This window comes from Malaya genurostris, chromosome 2 (assembly GCF_030247185.1).
Source record: "Malaya genurostris strain Urasoe2022 chromosome 2, Malgen_1.1, whole genome shotgun sequence".
NCBI classification, from domain to species: Eukaryota; Metazoa; Arthropoda; class Insecta; order Diptera; family Culicidae; genus Malaya; species Malaya genurostris.
Window position 1 is genome coordinate 337,109,834 of NC_080571.1, and position 23,332 is coordinate 337,133,165.

The 23,332-nt window shown below is 36.8% G+C and overlaps 1 protein-coding gene across 4 annotated transcripts in view; it reads right to left on the reverse strand.

Moving 5' to 3' along the window:
- The window catches only part of LOC131431705 (protein sickie-like), a 477,836-nt gene that overhangs the window by 419,769 nt on the left and 34,735 nt on the right, over nucleotides 1–23,332 (reverse strand). The gene's annotated exons all lie outside the window — the stretch shown is intronic.

A 23,332-nucleotide genomic window follows, 5' to 3' on the forward strand; every position in this document is an offset into this window, starting at 1 on the left:
TTTCTCGAACGATTTGTTGTACAGCAGCAGATATTTTGTTGCCTTCCTCAGAATGCGTTTTAATTGGCAGGTGTTGACATGGGTCAAATGAGACAGGTTTTTCAATAGTGTACTATTGAAATACTTCAATGCTTTTTCTATACACGCTTAAGTTGAAAAATTTCGATTCTATTGGTAGTTAGATTATATAAATCCTTTCACATATCACTGAGCTATGAGCTTTAAAAATACGAGAAAGGCAAACGCGTTTATACCAAACATTTCAGAAAAGTTTAATTGTGAACTATTTAAGAATATGTCACACAACTGAAAGTTTTATCATAAAATTGTGATCATATTTCCGATGGCATGTAGCAAGAATTATGTTGATTCGTTAGATATAACAGGAGATATTCACGATCAAAAACTTATCACTCACTCAGAGGGTAAATTTTGAAAAGGCACCCCATAGTAAAGTAAGTCGTATTCACGACAAAATGAACTCTAGAGTTGGATTCGGGTTGGAGCTAGAATAAATGAAGAATCAAAATTTTATTTTCTTTACTTTTCACACATTTTAGAAAACTTTAATTCCGACTTATTTGTAGTTATCTAATACTACTGAAAATTCCATCACAAATTCTTGATCTTATCTTCGATGAGGTTGAGAAAAAACCCTGTAGATACGTTAAACAAAACAAGAAATATTTATAATCCAAAACTTATCACTCACAAAAGGAATGTAATGCCAAGACTTCATAAGATTTATTCGAACACTATTTATTTGAAACTTTAGACCAATTTGTAGATCAATTCCGCTTTTCAACTTTTATTAGATTGTATTCTGTATGCTAATTTGAATACATCACTGGTGCAGACCTCCCTTTCCATATTTTCAAATTAAGTTACCGGTAACAGAAACGCCAAAAGTGTTCCCAAATCTATTCAACATGGATCAAAATAGACTCTCATGAGACTCGGTAAACCGATCTAAACATGTAATCCGAATGTTGCATCACAGACCGGGCGTTGGTGCTTACTCAGAAGAATCTGGTTGATCGGGAATTGCTTCGCTAGGGTACTATTCAGACGATACATTTACCTCCGACAACATTATCGAAAAGTCATCTCATTTTTTTAGATTAGTGAAACAATTTGAAATCTACGAGTCGTCTTCGATTCATCGATGCTTATCAGCTCAAATTAAGACACCATGGCAGCTGAATTGAAATCGCAAATTTGACGAAGACTTTTTTCCCGAATAGTGACGCTCATTCGCAAACGCGGTATTCTGTTTTAGACTCAAATCTAGACCGGGTGCTCAAATGAACTTTTCTATTTAGACTAGTGCATTGGATTTAGCATTTTGTTTTTTATGTAAATTACCGTTTTCTTCCTCACCATTCTCTTTCCACACCTACCGGAGCTGGTTGGACTCGTTGTTACTGAGTTTCTTTGTTTGTTTTGTTTTTGTCTTCTTCGAACATTGTGTCTAAACCGTCGAGACACACACACCATATGCAGTGTGTTTTCAAGGTACCAAACAGCATTTAATTGAATCCATGCCCAAAGCAGGAAGTTTCTGGGAAAACCTATAAATTAGGTTTGACGAAAAGGGTCACAGATTTATGATGATGCTGATGTTGTTACGCTTGTACTCTTTCACGTTTATTATTATTTGATGATAGCGAGGCAAATAACGGAGTAAAAACCGACCATGCCGTCAAATTTTGTACAAATTTACATAACCTGCTGCAGTAACAGTACACAAATTTCTGGTAGAACCGTTATCAAACAAATTGCTCCGGCGAAACCGCAGCAACCATCCGGGAATAACAGGATACAGGTTCTGTTATTGACATCAGAACGGGAGTGTATCTCCGAAAAAAAAAACAAATTTGAGCGCTACTTTTCGATGCAGAACCTAACCTTTTATTACAACGGCATAGTGTTCGCTTCGATCCATTGGCTTCTGATCACCGACCAAATTATTCTAAAGCCATTCTTCCTTTGTTATCGTCGTATGCACTAATAATAATCTACTGACCACATCATAATTAACGTTTTCGGCCCTTCCCTTCCATCTCACTATCAAACCACAACTCCCCGACTGGAATGCAGCAGCAGCGCCTGCTAAGGTTTTTTTTTATCATGAAAATATTTTACATAATGGATGTGATTTTTTTCTCGTGTTTTCTTTCGGAGGTTTTTCTGTGGTCCGAAAGCTCCGTCGAAACCTTTCACCGGTCATCTCCTTCCTTTCCGGTTAGCAAAAAAGAAACAAAAAAACCAAAAACAGACATTTCCATATTTTCTCGTTCGTCATTTTTCAAATTAAAATTTATTTCAGCCGAAGGCTTTAATTAATGTTGCTGCTGAAATTACTGTTCGAACCGTTAGGTACCGTCGGGGTTGGATGTTTGCATATTGCCGAGCCGAGGCGACGAGGGACGAGAAAAATAGCAGTTTAAATATTTTTACGTGAAAAGTGCTTTTCATCCCCGTGAGTTTTTGGAGTGATGTAATACGAAAGGTGGTGGATGTTTGGGCGCACCAAAGCGTATGTTTTAAATGTTTATTCATCAATTTATCAATCAATTGCACTGCTTGCATGTTGAGAGCTGATTGGGTTGAAAATGAGTCCCTTGGAAAGGTGGAAAAGGGATGCTGCTAACAGAACGTATATTTTCGGGATTGGAGCGGGTTTGTTTCGTGGAACTGCACAACGAAGTGGAAATTGCAAATCGATCAACGAGAGCGCGGTGACATTTGTCACAAACATGTTGATGATTTATGTTCGCGATTTGTTTGTCGCAAATTTTGAATTGTACGAATAAATCACCAAAAAAAAAACCATTGAAGCAAGCCTTGCTTCAGTTTCCGTGGAGCGCGCCGCTGATTTTCATTTGAAAATAAAACTGGTGCCGCGGCTTGCTATGTTAATACACTTTCGGGGAGAAGTGGAAATGAAACATCACCAAATGAAACATTGGTTAAATCAGTCGAAAACTCTTTTTGGGGTTTCAAAAACCACTCTTCATAATAAGATTCTTATCACAGCCCTTGACTTAATTACATGTCAGAATACTTCGTTCAAATAAAATCACAAATCGTTCCATCAATTTCAAAACATCTACAACCGTTCAGGTTCGATTCCGTACCAACGTTCCTCCCAGGAGAATCCTCGAACCCCCTTCTGAACAGACGGAAACTGCTAGTTGGCTTAATATTCCGGTTCAACCGTCCAACTCAGCCCAATGAAGGCATGTGTCAAATCGTCACCAACTCGCCGTCGCCATCGTCATCTCAATAACATCAACAGTTATTTCGAAACCTCACGGATCGCATCAAGGGTCAGGACACAGACGCAGGGGCACGTGTTCCGAAGGAATCACTTTCATCGCGAACCCCGGCGGAGAGCGGATGATTGCGATTCCATCTGTCTTTTGCCGGAGCCACGTGCCGCTCGTACATCGTCATTTTCTGGGATAATGGCGGCTTTTAAGCCCATCAAAACTGGAAAGCGGAATATCAAATTTTTGGGTTTTTTAAACGCTAGTGGATTATTTGATTTCTTTACAATGACTGTGGGGTGTCGGTGAAGTGTGTCGAACTGATTTATGGCCAACCACCACCGGCAGCAGCATCAGGCAGCAGGTAGTTTCTGGAACGGCACGTGGCTGAGAGATGGTTTTGTAGCGGGTTCTGGGTTTAAAAGTTATAAGAAACAAAGTGTTTTGAAAGCTTTCGAGGCGTGATTATTTGAAGTTGTTCTTCACGGACCAGAAGAGAAGATTTTGATTAATAATGAATGGTTTATTACCATTATATCTCCGGAACCTTTGAATTTAGTCATTGAATGAATAGCAGATTTCAAGCAACGGTACGCCTGGGTTCGATTCCCAACCCCGTGCATATGATCAGAAAGTTTTTATGACCCGAAGAAGAAAGTGACCTCAAGGTTATGATCTTTATATTCGAAACAAAGCGAAAAAACATAAGCATAAGATTGTTGAAATCGGTTCAGCCATCTTCCGGGAAATTGCGTTGATGGCAAAGATCACACAAACATCTTCCGATATTGTCGAGTTAAGTCGAATGGTATATAATACTAAGAATCTCCGAGGCTTCAATTAAAAGTCAGTTTCCCAGTAATTCAAAACCCTTCCTATAGGAAGGAAAGGCAGGACTAAATATTTTTCTTTCTTTTTTTTTACTTTTGTCTTCGACTCATCCGGGCATAGCAGTTCATATTGAACTGCCCCGCTTCTCTTAGTATTTCTCATCGTAAAGTAGTTAAAATTGGTTTTTATCCACCTAGAATTAAATTGAGAAATTGAGGTAAGGTTTATATCCATTTTTTTAGTACTATTTCCGGTATCGGAATAGCCAAATAAATCTGTATTGCCATAAACTAAACAGAGTAATAGATTGGATGAGTTTCAATTATTTTTCCATAAATACGTTAATTTCTTAAGGGGGGTAGGGTCTAAATGATGAAAAAATCATCATTTTTGCGATTTTTTTTTCAGAAATATCATTCAACAAAATAAATTCAAATGTTTTGCATAGTAAAAAGCATAATTCGAACAACATTTTGTAATTTTTTCGTGGAACAATATTGAGAAATGAGTCGGTGAAGAGGTGTTTTTGAGGACGCTTCTTAAAAATCACGAATTGCGGTGTCTACTGTATCTCAGCGCAGGCTAATCAGAAGTCAACAGATCAAAGCAGCATAGTTAGAGTAGAAGTTTTTCTAGACCCCAACGTTTCTGTTTGATTTTTTTCTATTTTATTGAATTTTTGGTGGTTGTTCAAAGTGAAAACTGCGATTTTTCACAAAAAAAATCGCCATTTTGTGGCTGTAAAACCTCCCCAAAGTAACAAATAACGAAAAGGAAAACGTTGGGGTCTGGTTTTTTATATGTAGACAGTGTGTGCAAAATTTTATAAAAATTGGTGCAGTAGTTTTTCAATTACAATGGACACGGACTTTCAAAACTTGCTTTCGAGAAAAACGCGTTTAAAGTGTTTTGTTCATAAAATCAATGGAAAAAATTTATTACTCTAAGGAGCCCGTAGGGTCCAATATTTTATAAAAATCATATATTTTCTTTTATAATACGTTATAATGAAACATTTCAAGAATGCTTTGTCATGTTTTTAAGTCAATCGAAGCAGAAGTCGTGGGCCTATGTGCCGAGCTCTTACTTCTACGCAGTATGAGATCGGCAAAGATAAAGCCCCATAACTTGCTAAGTTTGGTTCCGATAGGCTTGAAAATTTTACAGAATATTCTTGAAATGTTTTATTATAATAAAATATAAAGAAAAAAATAAATGATTTTTCAAAAGTGTTAGACCCTACCCGCCCCAGTTTACATAAGTTTTCCTTCGCCGAAGCATTGCTTTTACATAGAATTCTTTCTTTTCTTTACTTTTCGTCTTAGACTCGTCAGCAGACGTAAAGTTAATGCTGTTTGCAAAACACTTATCAAATTAGCACCTAAGTTCCATGTCGGAAATGACGTGCCAAACAAAACCATTATTTTTGGCTAATACTGATCGATTCGTAAAGAAAATTAAAAACGGTTATGTGTCCTAAGCACAAAATTAGGTTAACCCCTAAATGATAGAATTCTTATCCGAATATAGTTCTAATGTAGTCACAACGATTTGAACTTAATAAAACATATTCCTCTCATATTGTGAATATCATTTCGTCATTTATTATTAAACCAGATCAAGAATATTATTTGAGAGTTTGAATTTTTGTTTCAAATTATTTGCATCGTGATTTCAAATGAACCTTCATATTTTCGTTGCAATCTATGATACCTCAAAACATTTGATTGTGTAAAAATTTTAGCATTCCCTGAGCAATCCAAATGAGTTCCATTTTTTTATAGTTTTCGGACCATGTTGGTCCTGTACTTCTGAAATCGGAAGCTGCAGCCGAAGTCGATTTTTAAGACCATCTACTAGCAAGATTAAAATATAGAAACAGTTTCTAACACTGCTTTGTCGAGTTTTTACTTCTGGCATCGTCTGCTTAATGACACTTTAACACTTTTTAACACTTTTCACCCCATAATACCGGAATCTAGAGTTGAATTTCAACAATGTTTAATAGTAATTTATACGTCCATATGAGCTTTTATATGAGCTTAAGCCTGTAAAAATCGGTTCGACTGTCTCTAAGAAATCAAGTTCCGTCTTGATGGATTCTCGCTTTTCTCTGAAGAAAGGTAATAGAATTACTGAAAAAATCGACAGTCGAAGGGAGCCTCGGATATCCACAGTGTTATATTTCATTCGACTCAGCTCGACGGGGTAGGATAATGTCTAATCGAGCACTTTTCAAAGATTTGTTTAACGCTCAATTTTCGCACCTTCAACCTTCAACAAGCTTAGGCTCATTTTAAAGCTACTATTGGATCATTGATCAAGTTCGAAGATCAAATGGCTGTCACTTCCGGTGTCGGCAATATAATTCGACTAATTCCAGAGTTTTTAATACACAAAAATTTCTCGGAGATGAAAGAATCGGTTTCGAAAGATATAGACTCATTTGAAAGCTCTTATTAGGTTATTTGAAGAACTCACAATCAGTGCGGTAAAATTTCATTTTCAATCGAATAATATAAGATGAAAATGAAATTTATGGCCGCTGACCGTCAGCATATCTCTACTAATTCATTTGACTTTTGCTGCCATTTTCAAGTGAAGCTCCCGGAATTCATCGAAGTTTTGCTTGCTCAGTTTCAAGTGCCAAGTAGTGTAGCTCCTTCATTACCTTCGCTCTTGGTAGTAAGCAAGTTCGAACGAATAGAATTATAAATGGAGTAAAGTATTAAAAATGAAAACTGAAGGAGGAAACAATTAATTTATGTGTATTTTGTGATTGATATTTCAGCTATCTGGTTTGTCTTTCATCTATCATCTTGAACCAATTCGAATGTTTACATGAACCTCATTTGAAGGCCGCTCTCACACTATTGAAAGAGATATTTTGTTACTTAAAGAGATCAACTGACGGTGGTTAAACTGAGCCTCGATTGAAGAGAAACGAGTGATGACTGAATGCTGCCCGTTCGGGCCGTCAGCAAACATTGTGTGTGTCAGAGAGTGAAGTTTACTGCATTAGAGAGATCGTCAATGTGTTCCACATTCAGTTTCAATTGAATTGAATGAAGTTTTACAGCACTGCTCACAATACTTATGGCCGACCGACTTCAAAAAATCGTATAAATTTAAATCCTTCTAGATGCACACAAAAGGAGCGTCGTAATCCACTTAAATCTACAATTAAAAGCATGTACTGATAAGTAATATCATTAACTTTACAGTTGATTTAGCTGAAGTTTACATCGATACAGATATACAAATTATATTCAATAGTTAATAGATGTAATATGTTGTCACTACGGCATGCTTCAATATCAAGCGTAAATTTCCTTTTTTTTTTTTTTTGAAGAGTGTGTTTCAATCGCAAAAGAAAGGCATTGTCACACCACTAGGCGGATTAAGCAGGGTTTACTTGGCATAATTTCTGTTACTTCCGGAACCGGAATCCGGAGATCGGTATAGTAAAAACCATGAAAGTTGCGCATGATCGCGCTCTTCATTTTTCATGAAATTCGTATTTTTAATCATGATATAATGAACAGTGATCATGATATCATAAAGTAATATATTTGTTTCCGTGTATGGGTTAAAAATATCTTTTAATTGAATCTAAGTTTGTCAAAATTGGTCGAACTGTCCCCGACAAATCGAAGTAAGTTTTTATCCCCATTTTCCGTTACTTCCCGAACTGGAAAACGGTATTATCCGAATTCCCAAGTAGCATACGTTATTACACTTCAATGACAGTAACTTATATGCAACAGATTCATGGAACAAGTTGAACACATTGCGTAAGGCGGAGCTTGTGCGACTTACCATGGGTTGCCAAACAACTTTTCAGTAACGAATATTCGATTTGATTCATCGCGCAATGAAAGAGAAAATATAAGTTTGTGTCAAGTTACTATTTGTTGATGTTTTTCCCATTCAACATTTACGACCAAAGATTTGCATTCGATAATCAGAACTAAAATATAGAATTCAGTCTAGTTTAAACTCACTATGTCTACTCAAAGTCTACGTGCTATTCGATATTTATGGTGAAGTTGATCTTTGTACTTATTGAAAACGTGCGCGCCTTCAATATTTTGGGTTTCAGAACATCGACATACAACATAATATTCATAATTTTATGCCTGTCATATTAAATTTACAGCTAAAAAGTCGAAATTTATTTCACATTGAACTTTTTTATAATTAATATTATTTTCTGAAATACCAAAGTTAAAACAGTTGACCCATCGCAATAGTGAAAAATTGCAGTTATTTCAAATTTAATTAATGTTTCATTCCTTGGTCATAATGGTAGCCATTGGCATAAGTTTTTCCATGCATACACTGCCGTGACAAAGTGTAGAAATATTTTTTTCTGGTAAAGAGAATGTACTTCCCAAAACGAAACAAGTTTGCTTCGCACATGTACCGGTAAAAAAATTGCGTATAAGCGGAGATTTAACTATAGCCAATTTTTATAAACTGAAGGAATTTTCTACTTATTCTACTTATTGATTTAATATTATTGTCCGGGATAATGTACGGAAGCTTTCAACCGACACTGTTATTGTATTTCTTTGTTGCATCACAACGAATACGGTAACCGATATGAAATCTTCACTTAACTTTGTCCTGTAATGTGTCACTTTTTCATTGTTACATTTTGTTACGTTGACCAGTTGGCGACTAAAAACAGTCAATGTGAGTACGTCGTGCGAGTTAGATTACCTTACATTGTTTTGACTCCATTGTCACCATCATAATACGACATGTTTCGCCGTGTTTGTCATGCGACCATTATGCAACATCTGTTTTATTTAATTTTTGTTATGAACAAGTTATAGGTGCTACTTGGGGAATTGTCATTCTGGAACTTGTTAGAAAAGTCATGTTCAACCGCTTAGTATCTTTTGTTAGTAAGAATTTGAAGGTGAAAATTTTTCTTTGACGGTAAGTTGTAACCGAACAAATCAAGAGAGCATTTTCGTCAAATTTTGCAATCGTTGAAGTATATTTTCCATCATGACAATGTTTGGCCGTAATAAATTTTGATCATTCAGTAAAAATTATTGAAACTGAATGGGAAAGTTATGTCACAACCACCGTATAGTATCAGTATTACATCCTTATATTGGCTGTCTTCAAACCGTTTTGAAAGGTAAAAAATATGACGAACAAGGTGAAACCCGTATTAATGAGTTTTTTTTTGCCAACAACGAGTAATGAGTTTTGAACGTGTAAATCTGCAATCTTGCAATATGAGAATTGAGCAAATCATGCAATATATTATTATAGGGTATGTCAAAAAATACTCTTGGATTTGATTAGGAAACTCGACATAGCTTTCTTATTTAACAATTGGGTCTAGGAATAAATTTTAAGGTTAGGAATGTTTAAATGAAAAACCTGTTTAATCCACCTATTGGTGTAATGATGCTTTTCTCATGTGACTAGTATTCTCAGCAATACAATTGTGGTATTTTTGAAAACACTGCTCATTGAATAGAATCAGGAAAGTTTGTTCGGGCACAAATTGGCAAAGCCTAAGAATCACTTAAATAAAGACTGTCCCAGAAAGTATGGACGCAACCAAAAACCGCTGCCATTTCGCAATGGTTTAGAATCTGTCAATTTTTCTGGCTGCGTCCTGTTGTTTACACTCTTCTCTAACCACTTGTGCAGTTGTTTATTCGTTTTCATTAGTTTGTTTCGAAATGCGTGCAATTTCAGCAGAACAACGTCGAAAAATTGTGTACAAATGGTGCACAGAACGCGGATTGTCACTGAGAAAGATAGCAAAAATGGAAGGAGTAAGTGAAAAAGCCGAGCGAAATGGAATCAGGAAGTTCGGTGAGGATAACACCTTTGAGGATAAACCGAATACGGATCGGAAAAAAGGTCATGTTAACCCTCAGTTGGACAAACGTATACTGAAAGCGTTCGAGTAAAAGAAGGAGGTTGTAGCCAAAAAAGTGGGCACCTCAAAGTCAAATGTTCTTCGTGCTAAAGAACGTTTGAATCTTCGAACCTATAAGAAGCAGAAACAACCAAAACGTAATCCGAAACAAGAAGCATCGATCAGGCCGAGGGTTCGAAAGCAGTACAATACGATTCTTGCTGGAAATTTGAACTTCATAATCATGGACGACGAAGCCTACGTAAAACTCGATTACAAATCCTCGCCGGGACCACAATATTATACGGTGCGAGAAGGGCAAGTGTTAAACCAGTCCGAGACATCGATTGAAGTCAATAAAGCTATGGTTTGGCAAGCAATTTTCAGCTGCGGTAAGATTTCGAAACTCTTCATCACCACTGCTTCAATGAACAGCGAAATATACATCAAGGAATGTTTACAAAAACGACTTCTACGGTAGAATGGTATACTACCAAAAATGTCACTTTCGTCCCAATAGACATGAATCCACCAAATTGCCCACAACTTCGATCAATTGAGGAACCGAAACCATTCAACAGTTCGAAAAAGATTGGAAAAAAGTGTCAAAACTTGTCGTCAGGAAGTCTGTACGGAATTTAATGAGGAACGTTTGCAAGAAGGTGCGCCAGTTAGTCTACAATAGCCAAGTAGCAAATGTTGAGAATAATATTCTGTTGTTGTAGTCTTATATTATCAGTATATCGAAAATTTTAATATCTAACACTTGTGAATTATTTACAGCGAAATCAAGGTGCGTCCATACTTTCAGGGACAGTCTTTAGGCTATATATTTAGAATTTGAATGCTTAAAATACTGTATTTACGTTAGATATGTTACAGTCATTATTAGCTGTATGTGATTATAAAGTGCTAATATAAAATGTACAAGCATTAACGATTTGATACTATAAATATTAATTTAGTCGCTTTAAAAGAAAATAAATTCCGTTTTATTTCACCATTTTGTACAATCTAGTGGAATTAAATGGAATTCGTTTTCTTTCAAAGCGATGTACTACATTTTACTAACCGCCTTAAAAAGATATTTTCAATTTGTTTAGTGCTATTGTCGAACAAGCATAATGTTTTGCCTTTCTCGTATAGAAAGGTTATGCAATCACTGTGAAAACCGACTAGTGAAAATTGGGCCAGAGAGCCAAGTGTCATATACCATTCGACTCAGTTCATCGAGCTGAGTAATGTCTGTCTGTGTGTGTATGTGTGTGTGTGTGTGTGTGTGTGTCAAATTATCGCACAAGGTTTTCTCGGAGATGGTTGAACCGATTTTGACAAACTTAGATTCAAATGAAAGGTCTCGTGGTCCCATATGGAATTCCTGGATTTCATGCGGATCCGACTTCCGGATCCAGAAATATAGGGTAACGGGGGCTAAATATTGTATACCATCACTGAAAATGGGGAGAAACCTTAAAAAGTTTTCTAAATCGATCTCAAATCTTTTCCAATTGATAGTTTTTATCAGTAGACGGTCAAACAAAATTCATTTATTCTTATAAGAATCGAAGAAAATTATTTTGAAGAATACCACAGTATTATATATGATTGATATGAGAAAGGCATCATTACACCACTAGGTGGATTAAAACAAGTTTTATAATACAGATTATTGCTTACGGTTTTGTTTTGAAAAGTCTAGATAGCTCAATTTATCTGACGATAACAGAAACTTGGAATAGTTCTTCATCGATGGTTTTCAATCAAAATTTTTGAATCAACTGACCAATGATTTAAATGCCGTGGAAATTTCATTTCTGGTTTTTGTATAGTTCTCAAACGTCTGTATCGGTTGAGCAATGGACCGAAACTGTGTTATTTTCTAAAGATGTTCAAATGAATAATTTCACGGGGTGGCGACGATTTCTTGATTTTCTGGATTCCCTCATTTCAAAATCTTACACTCGAGCAACTCTTCCACCCAATTTTCTCCCATTTATCGTTTATCCTTAAAATACGAGGTCTTTTCAAAAAGTTCCCGGAATTTTTTAATTGCGCGCGTCTGGAGAGTCCGGTGGTCAAAAATTTTTTTTTATTGTGTTGGTACATATGTCCCTAATGTATGGTGAAATTTACTTGAAAGGGTCATAACTGGTGATGAAACATGGGTGTACGGTTATGATGTCGAAACAAAAGCACAATCGTCCACGTGGAAGCACCCAACGTCACCAAGACAAAAATCGCCGAGCTCAAAAAAACACGTCTACACCAGCCGCTACAAAACAGAATGTAAACAATGAATACAGCTGAAAATTTCACCATACATTAGGGACATATGTACCAACACAATAAAAAAAAACTTTTGACCACCGGACTCTCCAGACGCGCGCAATTAAAAAATTCCTGGAACTTTTTGAACAGACCTCGTAGTATTCATAAAATAGTTTATCTGACAACTTTTCTATTACTGATGTTACAGTAGGGCAAAACTAGTTGGCCGTATCAGTAATCAGAATCACTTTCGCGCATTCCACGATAGCTAAGAATCTTCTTCAGCAGTAATTATCTAGTCGGTATTCAATATATATACAACGGTACTCGGTATCGGTATTTTCCTAATTTTTTGTTGAAATTTTTTGAGCCAATATTTTAGTAATAATTTTTATTACTGTTTACTGCTTCTGTTTTTCGAATAATCAGTTCTTAAAACAATTCAAATTGAACTGTCATTTGCGTCTAGCAGTTCAATTTTAGCCCGCTAAGCAGATGGAAAATTTACACTATTTATAGAAGGATATTAATAATAGCTGTTCTGTATCTAGACCCCAACGTTTCCGTTTGATTTTCTAAAATTTTTTTATTTATTTTTAATTATTGAAGGTTGTTTAAAATCAAAACTAAGATTTTTTACGAGAAAATCCGTCATATTTTAGCTGTAAAACCTCCCTAAAGTAACGAAAAGGAAATGGAAGAATTTGGAGTCTGGTATTTTATATGTAGAAAAAGTGTGCAAAATTTGAAAAAAATTGGAGATGTAGTTTTCGATTGTCGATGAACGCGGACTTTCAATAACTGCCTTCGAGAAAAACGCGTTTAAAGTTTGATGTCTTTAAAATCGAAGGAAACAATTTCTTTTCCTGGGGAACGCGTAGAGTCTAACACGTTCGAAAAATCATATTTTTTCTTTGTATTTTGTCATAATAAAACATTTCAAGAATGTTTTGTCAAATTTTTAAGTCAATCGAAGCAGAACACTTGCCTCTTCGCAGTATGAGATAGGAATAAATAAAGGCCCGTAACTTCCTGAGTTTTGTTCCGTTAGGCTTCAACATTGGACAAAACATTCTTGAAATATTTCACGAAGAAAATATGAATGGTTTTTCAAGAGTGTGGTTTTTCAAGAGTGGTAGACCTTACCCGCCCCTTAAGCACTGATGAGTCGAGAGCTTAATTTCATTTGGAATCGGCCGTAGTTTTGCTTTATTTGAAATTTTCACAATGTTATGAACTACACCTGTCGAAATACTTCAAAGTTTCTTTGACAATGTTGATAAATTTCCAACACTATAATTATTAACGCAAGATTATTCATACCACATATATTAAAGGAAAATTAGACTTTTATACACCAGGCAAATCATCCGGAGAATGAATCGATGCCTCAAACCATAGAGAACTCGCGTCTAATGATATCGCAATGCGATTACCAACTCATCTACCATCAAACAAGAACTAATCCGTTGAAAATTCCGTTTCTATCCCTTCATTCGATGGCCGTTTTCTGCCAGCGGCATTCGGCATTTGGTTCGACAAGATTCCTATCGCCGCAGACGCCGTCGCCCTGGGGCAATATGTCAGCCCTATCGGAAAAGTGCGTCACCGAGGGGTAGGTATTTGTTTAAAACTGAGCCCATAATTATAGCCGGTGTCGCTCCGTCCCTCCGTCGTTGCGCTTCGAGCGAAAAATTCCGAATACAATTTGACTTCTGCTGCGGCATGTAATTAAGATTATGGAAATTCCATCAAGCAATTGCGATACTGGAATTATTTTTTTTCTTCCTTCAACTGAACGCTAAGAAGAACGGGAAGGGTGCTGAAATGCAAGTTGTAACCCTCGGTATGGGAATTGCACCAAATCCCATTCGTGCGCCGCCGTCGTTTTCGTCTGTTGGGATTTGGGAATCGTTTTTGCGCTAGCAAAGCAATATCCGTCTGCCTGCATGCAGGGGTACAAGTGCCTCACACACTACGAGTTGCACATGATCGAGGGTTGAGCGGTCGGACTGCCGGGACTGGGAAATGAAAAGTCATCTCAATTATTGTCGCCAGTTTAGCCCGGAAAGGTTGGGGTGGATATCGTCATGTGTAGTACTTGTGGAAATACGATCCATTGCCATTGACCCGAAACCGGTCTGTTTTGTTTTGGGGTGGTTCGATCGTCTTAAAGTAATACTCTCTTTGCTCACAATGAATGGAATCGTTCAACGGTGGAACTACCCTACGCCGCGACCGCTCCTATTGGTGCAATAATTATAAAAAGTAAACCCTATTTGTATTGCCACGTACAGCAACATGCACTTGCCGTATGGCAGGAAAATGCGTGAAACACCGAAATGAGCAACGAGAGTGGGAGGAGAGAAACTTTTCACAACCGTGGCTGATTAGAATGGTAAAACATCTCGGAACTCGGTCGATGTAACTATTGCTTATGGTTCAGCCTCGGCGTGTCAAATTGTAGCGATTTGTTCGCTGCATTTAGGGAGGAACAGACGGATATTATTAACGACATGATTTATTTGTTTAATTTACTTTTTAATAAAAGTATTCACTGACGCGTGGAAATATGATTCTGATTCGGACTGGGGGGTTTGAAAATATTTTATGTGATAATTTTACCAAGGATTTGGTCAGATTTTAATTAGATTAGTGCTGGTTAATGTTTTCTAATGAATATACAAACAGGATTTAAATACTATGAAAGGTCGTAGTAGGCGTGGGTGTGTCGGTTGGAAAAGCTCATTTCGGTTATAGACTTTATTTTATATTATCGTATTGTGTTTAGCAACAAATATAGAATTTGTTGCAAATTGGTTACAGAAAACTAGAAAGAATAGATCCGGAGAGCTGTTTAAACTAAATGGTATGAATTAAATAACCGACAAACCGCACTTTTATCATATTCGCTCATTTAGTATTTCAAGATTTGATTTCAACAATGAGCAGTACCATCTGAGTGATTGGTCAAGTTCGAAGAACGAATGGCTGGCACTCCAGGTTTCGTATAACAATCGTCCAAGTTAAAGACCGTCTCTGAAAGTATGGACGCACTTTGATTTCGCTGTAAATAATTCACAAGTGTTGATATTCAAATTTTATTCGATATACTGATAATATTAGACTACAACAACAGAATATTATTCTCAACATTTGCTACTTAGCCATTGTAGACTAGCTGGCGCACCTTCTTGCGAACGTTCCTCATTAAATTCCGTGCAGACTTCTTGGCGACAAGTTTTGACGTTTTTTTTTAATCTTTTTCGAACTGTTGAATGGTTTCGGCTACCGAGACATGCTTCCTAAGATGTGCCTTCGTTAATGCCCAAAATTCCTCAATTGGTCGAAGTTGTGGGCAATTTGGTGGATTCATGTCTTTTGGGACGAAAGTGACATTTTTGGTAGTATACCATTCTACCGTTGATTTCGAGTAGTGGCAAGAAGCAAGATCTGGCCAGAAGACAAAAGGATCCTTGTGGCTTCGAATCATGGGTAGAAGTCGTTTTTGTAAACATTCCTTGATGTATATTTCGCTGTTCAAATTGCTTGCCAGACCATAGCTTTCTTACCAAATTTTTCGACTTCAATCGATGTCTCGGACAGGTTTAACAACTGCCCTTCTCGCACCGTATAATATTGTGGTCGCGGCAAGGATTTGTAATCGAGTTTCAGGTAGGTTTCGTCGTCCATGATTATGCAGTTCAAATTTCCAGCAAGAATCGTATTCTACAGCTTTCGAACCCTCGGCCTGATCGATGCTTCTTGTTTCGGACTACGTTTTGGTTGTTTCTGCTTCTTATAGGTTCGAAGATTCAAACGTTCTCTATCACGAAGAACATTTGACTTCGAAATGCCCACTTTTTTGGCCACATCCCGAAATGAAACCTCCTTCTTTTGCTCGAACGCCTCCAGTATACGTTTATCCAACTGAGGGTTAGCAGGACTTTTTTTTCGACCCGTTTTCGATTTATCCTCAAAGGTGTAATCCTCACCAAACTTCCTGATTGCATTTCGCACGGCTTTTTCACTAATTCCTTCCATTTTTGCTATCATTCTCAGTGCACCATTTGTACACAATTTTTCGACGTTGTTCTGCTTAAAGTCCACGCATTTCGAAACAAACTAATGAGAACAAATAAACAACTGCACAAGTGGTTAGAGAAGAGTGCGAACAACAAGACGCAGCCATAAAAATTGACAGATTCTGAATCATTGCGAAACGGTAGCGGTTTTTGTTTGCGTTTATACTGTTTGGGACAGTCTTTGAATTAATCCTAAAAATACCTTTAAAAAACTCAAAAACATTGCATAACCCTTAAACGCCTTAACATAGCAAAATAATAGTTTCAAATTAGCACGGCCCCGCATAGCGAAGAGTAAGGCTTTTTTAATGCCAAAAGTTTAAAATGAGATGATCTGATCGGTTTCCACAAATAGGCTCAAATAAAAGTTCAGCATTGTCAGGTCATTTTTCCAAAAATGTGTATTCGACGCTAAAAAACTAAATTCGGCGCCTTATCGGTACAGAATCTCGTCAACATAAGTACCAGAAAAATTTCACCAAAGCTCATTTTAAAGAGCAAAAAAAAAGATCCCGTAACAACGTTTTCTAATGTCCATTCAAGCTGAAAACGAAAATCGGCATTTATCTATACGATCCGGGAACTATCGGTTTCTTTTAGAGTACATATCTGTATTGCGGTATAGAGGTCAAATATCTGTATAAATACCGAGAAATCGGTATACCTGACAAAGTTGGCTCCTATGGTCTCATAGATTGCTGTTTAGTTTAATCCTGGTCCGACTTCCGGTTCCAGATCTGCAGGGTAAAGTGTTTTTTATCATTTAGTGCGACGATGCAAAATAAAGAAAACCTGTTTTAATCCACCTAGTGGTGTAATGATGCCTTTCTCAGATTAGTTATATTTTCAAAAATATCACCAGAAGATTTTGTGAAGAAATTTTTTTTCAATCTTCAATAAAATAAGAAACTTTCTTTTGGTATAAACTAGCATAACCTTTTCAAATTCTAAACAGTTGTGTTAAGTTGATAAGATTTTTTCTTTTTTTTTGCATCGTCGCACTAAATGTTTAAAAACTCTTCGGACCCGGATGAAATTAAACAGCAACCTATGAGACTGTAGGAACTTTTATTTGAGCATGTTTGTGTAAATCGATCAAATCATCTCTGAGAAAATTGAGTGAGTCTCGTTTTAAACTTTTTGACCACTATTTCCGGTACTTCTGGAACTGGGAACTTGGAACCAGTACAGCCGAAGTTGGTTCGTTTAGTAAGTAACAAATATAGCCTACAAATTGAATCAGTTTTAGGCCAACTCTAGAAGAATTTTACTCTTGACGGTGTGAAATTCAATAGCGACCTATAGGACTACGAGTTTCTTTTTATGGGCGACATTATTTGACACATACTCACACACATACACACACAGCCACATATATTGCTCAGCTCAATGAACTGTGTCGAATTATGTAGAACACTTTCGGGTCAATATCCACTGATCAATTTTTTAAGTAATTGTATAAACTTTCTTTACGAGAAAGTCAATAAGTGCACTTTTATTGAAAAGTATCGTTATCATGATCTTGTAATAACACTAACAAGTAGGTACAAATTGAATAAAAGGATTAGAAATTTACATATATTTCACCTGAAAAATATAAATTTTAATGTGGCAATCCTGCACGCTATACGAAATTGAACAAAGCACGCTGTGAATGGAGCAAAGCCGCACGTACCGTCGCGTACCAGTTTTGCATCGTCATTCTGAATGACGATTTGAATGTTTTGACACTCATCGCCCTATAATTTCGGAACCAGAAGTCGGATTAGGATGGAATTGCACAGTATATTTAAAGACAATGAGAGCTTTAATTTGAGTCATGATTCGTGAAAAACGGCTTAACCGTTGCTGAGAAATCGACGGGAGTTCCGTTTATGTAGATTTTCTGCACCATTATCGGTGCTTTCGGAAGCGGAAACCGGGGACTAGTAGTTTCAAAGTAGTTTTATATATTCACAAGCTAATAAAATCCGTCAACAAAATCAATTTTGCAGTAAGTTTTATAAAAATGTGCACCTCGTTTCGCCATTGATTGTGAAAAAATACTCATGAAATTGAAAATGTTCACTAATCGCACCGTAATACCGGAACCGGCAGTCGGATTTGGATCAACTTTCCGGGGGCTTTTTAAAAAATTTCAAGATCTCTAATTTGCTTCTTAGTTTGTGAAAATCGGTTAAGAAATTTCCGAGAGAATTTATTGCATATTTTTTCATAAATTTTCACATATTTCCTTGTAATTCCGCAACCTGTAGTCGAATCCAAATGAAACTCAGGAAAATTGTATAACGTCATAAAACCTTTCATTTGAATCTAAGTTTGTGAAAATCAATTCAGCCATCTTTGAGAAAATTGAGTGACATTATTTGTCTCACACACACACACACACACACACACACACACACACACACACACACACACACACACACACACACACACACACACACACACACACACACACACACACACACACACACACACACACACACACACACACACACACACACACACACACACACACACACACACACACACACACACACACACACACACACACACACACACACACACACACACACACACACACACACACACACACACACACACACACACACACACACACACACACACACACACACACACACACACACACACACACACACACACACACACACACACACACACACACACACACACACACACACACACACAGACATTTGGTTATCTCGACGAACTGAGTCGAATGGTACATGACACTCAGCCCTCCGGGCCTCGGTTCAAAAGTCGGTTTTCACAGTGATTGCATAACCTTTTTATATGAGAAAGGCAAAAAATCTTATTAATTTGCCATAACTGTTTACAAATTGAAAATGTTATGTTAGATCATACCCAAAGAAATATTCTTATTTTATTCAAGACTAGCTGAATTACCCGGCGTTGCTCGGAAATGTTTCGTGAAGGCAATGCCGAAAAAAATTCTCGAAGTCGTCCTGCTTAGTAAAATACTCTGATTGTAGTGAAAGTTATAAGACGACAACCCGATTGTCCCATCTCAGATCTCAAAATAATCATAATTTTCATGGCATTCTCGACAAATTGGATCAGTTTTATATTTGAACCCTTTTGTTAGGAACATTTTAAACACCTTTCTCTCTATAAATACCTTCTTAATAACCTCCGAGTTTCATATGTATATGTGCTTGTAACGTACTTCCGTATTTCCTCGTCACATTCGATCTACAATACCTTTGGCTTCCATGGCTATCAAGACTTGCTACTCCCTCCTCTTTATGAAAATTTTTATGACATCATTAATTGCTCAAAATTTTCCATCTGATAATGATTATTTTATAACGAAAGGTTGTTTAACATCATAACTATAGGGTGATTTTTTAAGAGCTTGAGAACTTTTTTAAACAATAAAACGCATAAAATTTGCAAAATCTCATCGGTTCTTTATTTTAAACGTTAGATTGGTACATGACATTTACTTTTTGAAGATAATTTCATTTAAATGTTGACCGCGGCTGCGTCTTAGGTGGTCCATTCGGAAAATCCGCTTTTTTATCGACAAATTTTGTTCAGCGATGAGGCTCATTTCTGGTTGAATGGCTACGTAAATAAGCAAAATTGCCGCATTTGGAGTGAAGAGCAACCAGAAGCCGTTCAAGAACTGCCCATGCATCCCGAAAAATGCACTGTTTGGTGTGGTTTGTACGCTGGTGGAATCATTGGACCGTATTTTTTCAAAGATGCTGTTGGACGCAACGTTACAGTGAATGGCGATCGCTATCGTTCGATGCTAACAAACTTTTTGTTGCCAAAAATGGAAGAACTGAACTTGGTTGACATGTGGTTTCAACAAGATGGCGCTACATGCCACACAGCTCGCGATTCTATGGCCATTTTGAGGGAAAACTTCGGAGAACAATTCATCTCAAGAAATGGACCGGTAAGTTGGCCACCAAGATCATGCGATTTGACGCCTTTAGACTATTTTTGTGGGGCTACGTCAAGTCTAAAGTCTACAGAAATAAGCCAGTAACTATTCCAGCTTTGGAAGACAACATTTCCGAAGAAATTCGGGCTATTCCGGCCGAAATGCTCGAAAAAGTTGCCCAAAATTGGACTTTCCGAATGGACCACCTAAGACGCAGCCGCGGTCAACATTTAAATGAAATTATCTTCAAAAAGTAAATGTCATGTACCAATCTAACGTTTAAAATAAAGAACCGATGAGATTTTGCAAATTTTATGCGTTTTATTGTTTAAAAAAGTTCTCAAGCTCTTAAAAAATCACCCTTTATATTCGTACTATAGAATGACATTTTTATATAATTTATTTTACCAAGGCTTTAACCATTTTGGCCGTTCATCGGGGAGGAAAACTTATGGAATAACGATTCAGTTAATACAAATGTTGTTGTAAACTTATTTCCATTATCTTGAGTCGACAGTTTTTTCAATTTACATAATAAAATGCACATTGATTGAATGATTTCGTCAATTCAGATCAATGTTGAGAATACTTATTCCCCCGCACTCTCGTGAATATTTTTGTGAACCTCACTTAGTTGCTAGAAATATACTGTACTCGTAATTTTTCGTAAAACCCGATCAATTTTCCCTTATACTTTCCATGTTCGGGGCACTTACTCCACTCTTTCACCCTCAAAATAACCTTATAATCTATTTTGATTTAACTTCCTTTTTGTCAGTGCACTTACTACAGATCTCCTTCATGATTACCCTTAGTAGTGTAGTGTATCTGTGCTTTTAAAAAAAATATCGATTCCCACCTTTGGTACATGTACCAAAATTGGTAGCGATTCGTTTAGCTGTTTCGTAGTTATGCTGAAACTTAAATACACTCACGTTCAGAGGCAGACAAACTTTACATCTCCTTTTTAGAGGGACGTACTACATCCACCCCTGACGAATACCCTAAGTTGCGCAAAAAGTATCTATGGTCTTCAAAAAGTATCGATTCTCGTCAAATTGAATAAATTTTTTCAAGACCCCTGTTAAGGATAGTTGATACGCTCTCTCCCCCATAAAAATACTCTAACAACAGCACCTTTATGACTATTTCTGAAGACCAAGATATAACTGTACCAAATTTTATAGCAATTCGTGCAATAGTTTCGCAGTTATGCCGTTACAAACATTACACTCCTTTTTAGAGGCACTTACTACACCCTCTCTCCACAGAATATCCTTATAATCTTATCAAAGTTGTGCAAAAAGTGTCTTCAAAAAGTACCGATTCTCGTCAAATTAGATAATATTTTTAATGACCACCTTTGTTAAGGACACTTACTACGCTCCCTCCCCCAATAAAAATACGCTTATGACCATCTCAGAAGAGCAAAAAGTATCTGTGCCAAGTTTGGTGGCAATCCGTTCAGTGGTTTCGGAATTATGCCGTTTCAATCATTACACCCCCTAGTTAAAGGCACTTGCTACATCCACCCCCCATATAGTCATATCTAAGGTATGCAAAATGGTTCTACGGTCTTCAAAACGTATCGATTCTTGTCAAGTTATATGATTTTTTCCATAACTCCCCCTTGTTTATGACACTTGTTACGCTCCCTCCCATATGAATATACTCCCTAAACCATCTCTGAAATACAAGAAGTACCTGTGCTAAGTTTGGTAGCAATCCGTTCAATAGTTCCGAAGTTATCGCGTTACAAACATACAAACTTACATCCATTTATATATATATAGATTTAAAAGAAAATTCTTCGAAGAATATTCTACTGATATTTTCGGAAATATGAGTAATATGAGGAAGGCATAAATACACCACTAGTTGGATTAAAAACTAAATTTACGTACAGGATAGGAAAGCTTTGCATAGTTGTTTGGGAATATTTTAATGCTTCTTAAAAAAAATCAATTTGTGGAATTCATCCGATGTTAAGTACTTTTTGTCATCATTAATATATATTCACCAGAACCTAACACATGGATCAAAAAGTCCCGAGACTAACAATGGAAACAACATTTTTTTTGCAAAACTTTTTTTTATTCATCAACACCTTTTTGGTTCAATCACCTTTTTGGTTCCAACGATTTTCTAATTTTTCAATACCATGTTCATAAAAAAATTTATCTTTCGCTACAAAATAAGCTTCAGTTTCAACGATGACCTCCTCATTTGAGCCAAATCTTTTTCTCTGGAGCATTTTTTTAAGATCAGCAAAGAGCCAGTAATCACTGGGGGCTAAATCTGTCGAGTATGGGGGGTGGGGAAGCAGATCAAAGCCCAATTCGTTCAATTTCGCCATTGTTTTCATCGAATTGTGGCAGGGTGCATTTTGTTCCATCGAAAGCAATCGCGGCACCCACTTGGAAAAAACACTTCCATATGATATCTGTGTCATCTCAGCAATCTCACGGAGCTTCACTTTACGATCTTTCATTATAATTTTTGTCACTTCACTCACATTTTCCGGTGAAACGGCTTCCACAGCTCTATCCGAGCGTTCCGCGTCATTTGTGTCGGTACGACCACGTTTAAACTCGGCGAACCACCGACAAATCGTTGCTTTTGATGGACAAGAGTCCGGATAACATTTTTCAATCCATTGTTTCGCTTGCACGATGTTTTTACCCATTAAAAAACAATGTTTTATAAAAACACGAAACTCGGTTTTTTTCATTTTTTAAACAAACTACAAAACGACTTTACTCCAACCTCGATAACTCAGCTGTTTCTGGTCGGATCGACTTAAAATTTTGACCCGTTTCAAGCAAAGGTATGTACTCTAGAAAGACGTGGTTACTGGTTTACTACAAGCGCCATCTCTGTTTTAGTCTCGGGACTCATTGATCCATGTGTTATATTCTAAGCTCGAATTTAGTTACCGGAACTGAATTCAAGGACTACATTCGGAACTAGACCAAGAATTCTGTTTATGAGTTTAGCTCTAGAACTCTGGAGCTGAATTTATTCACGATTCCGAAACTGTTAT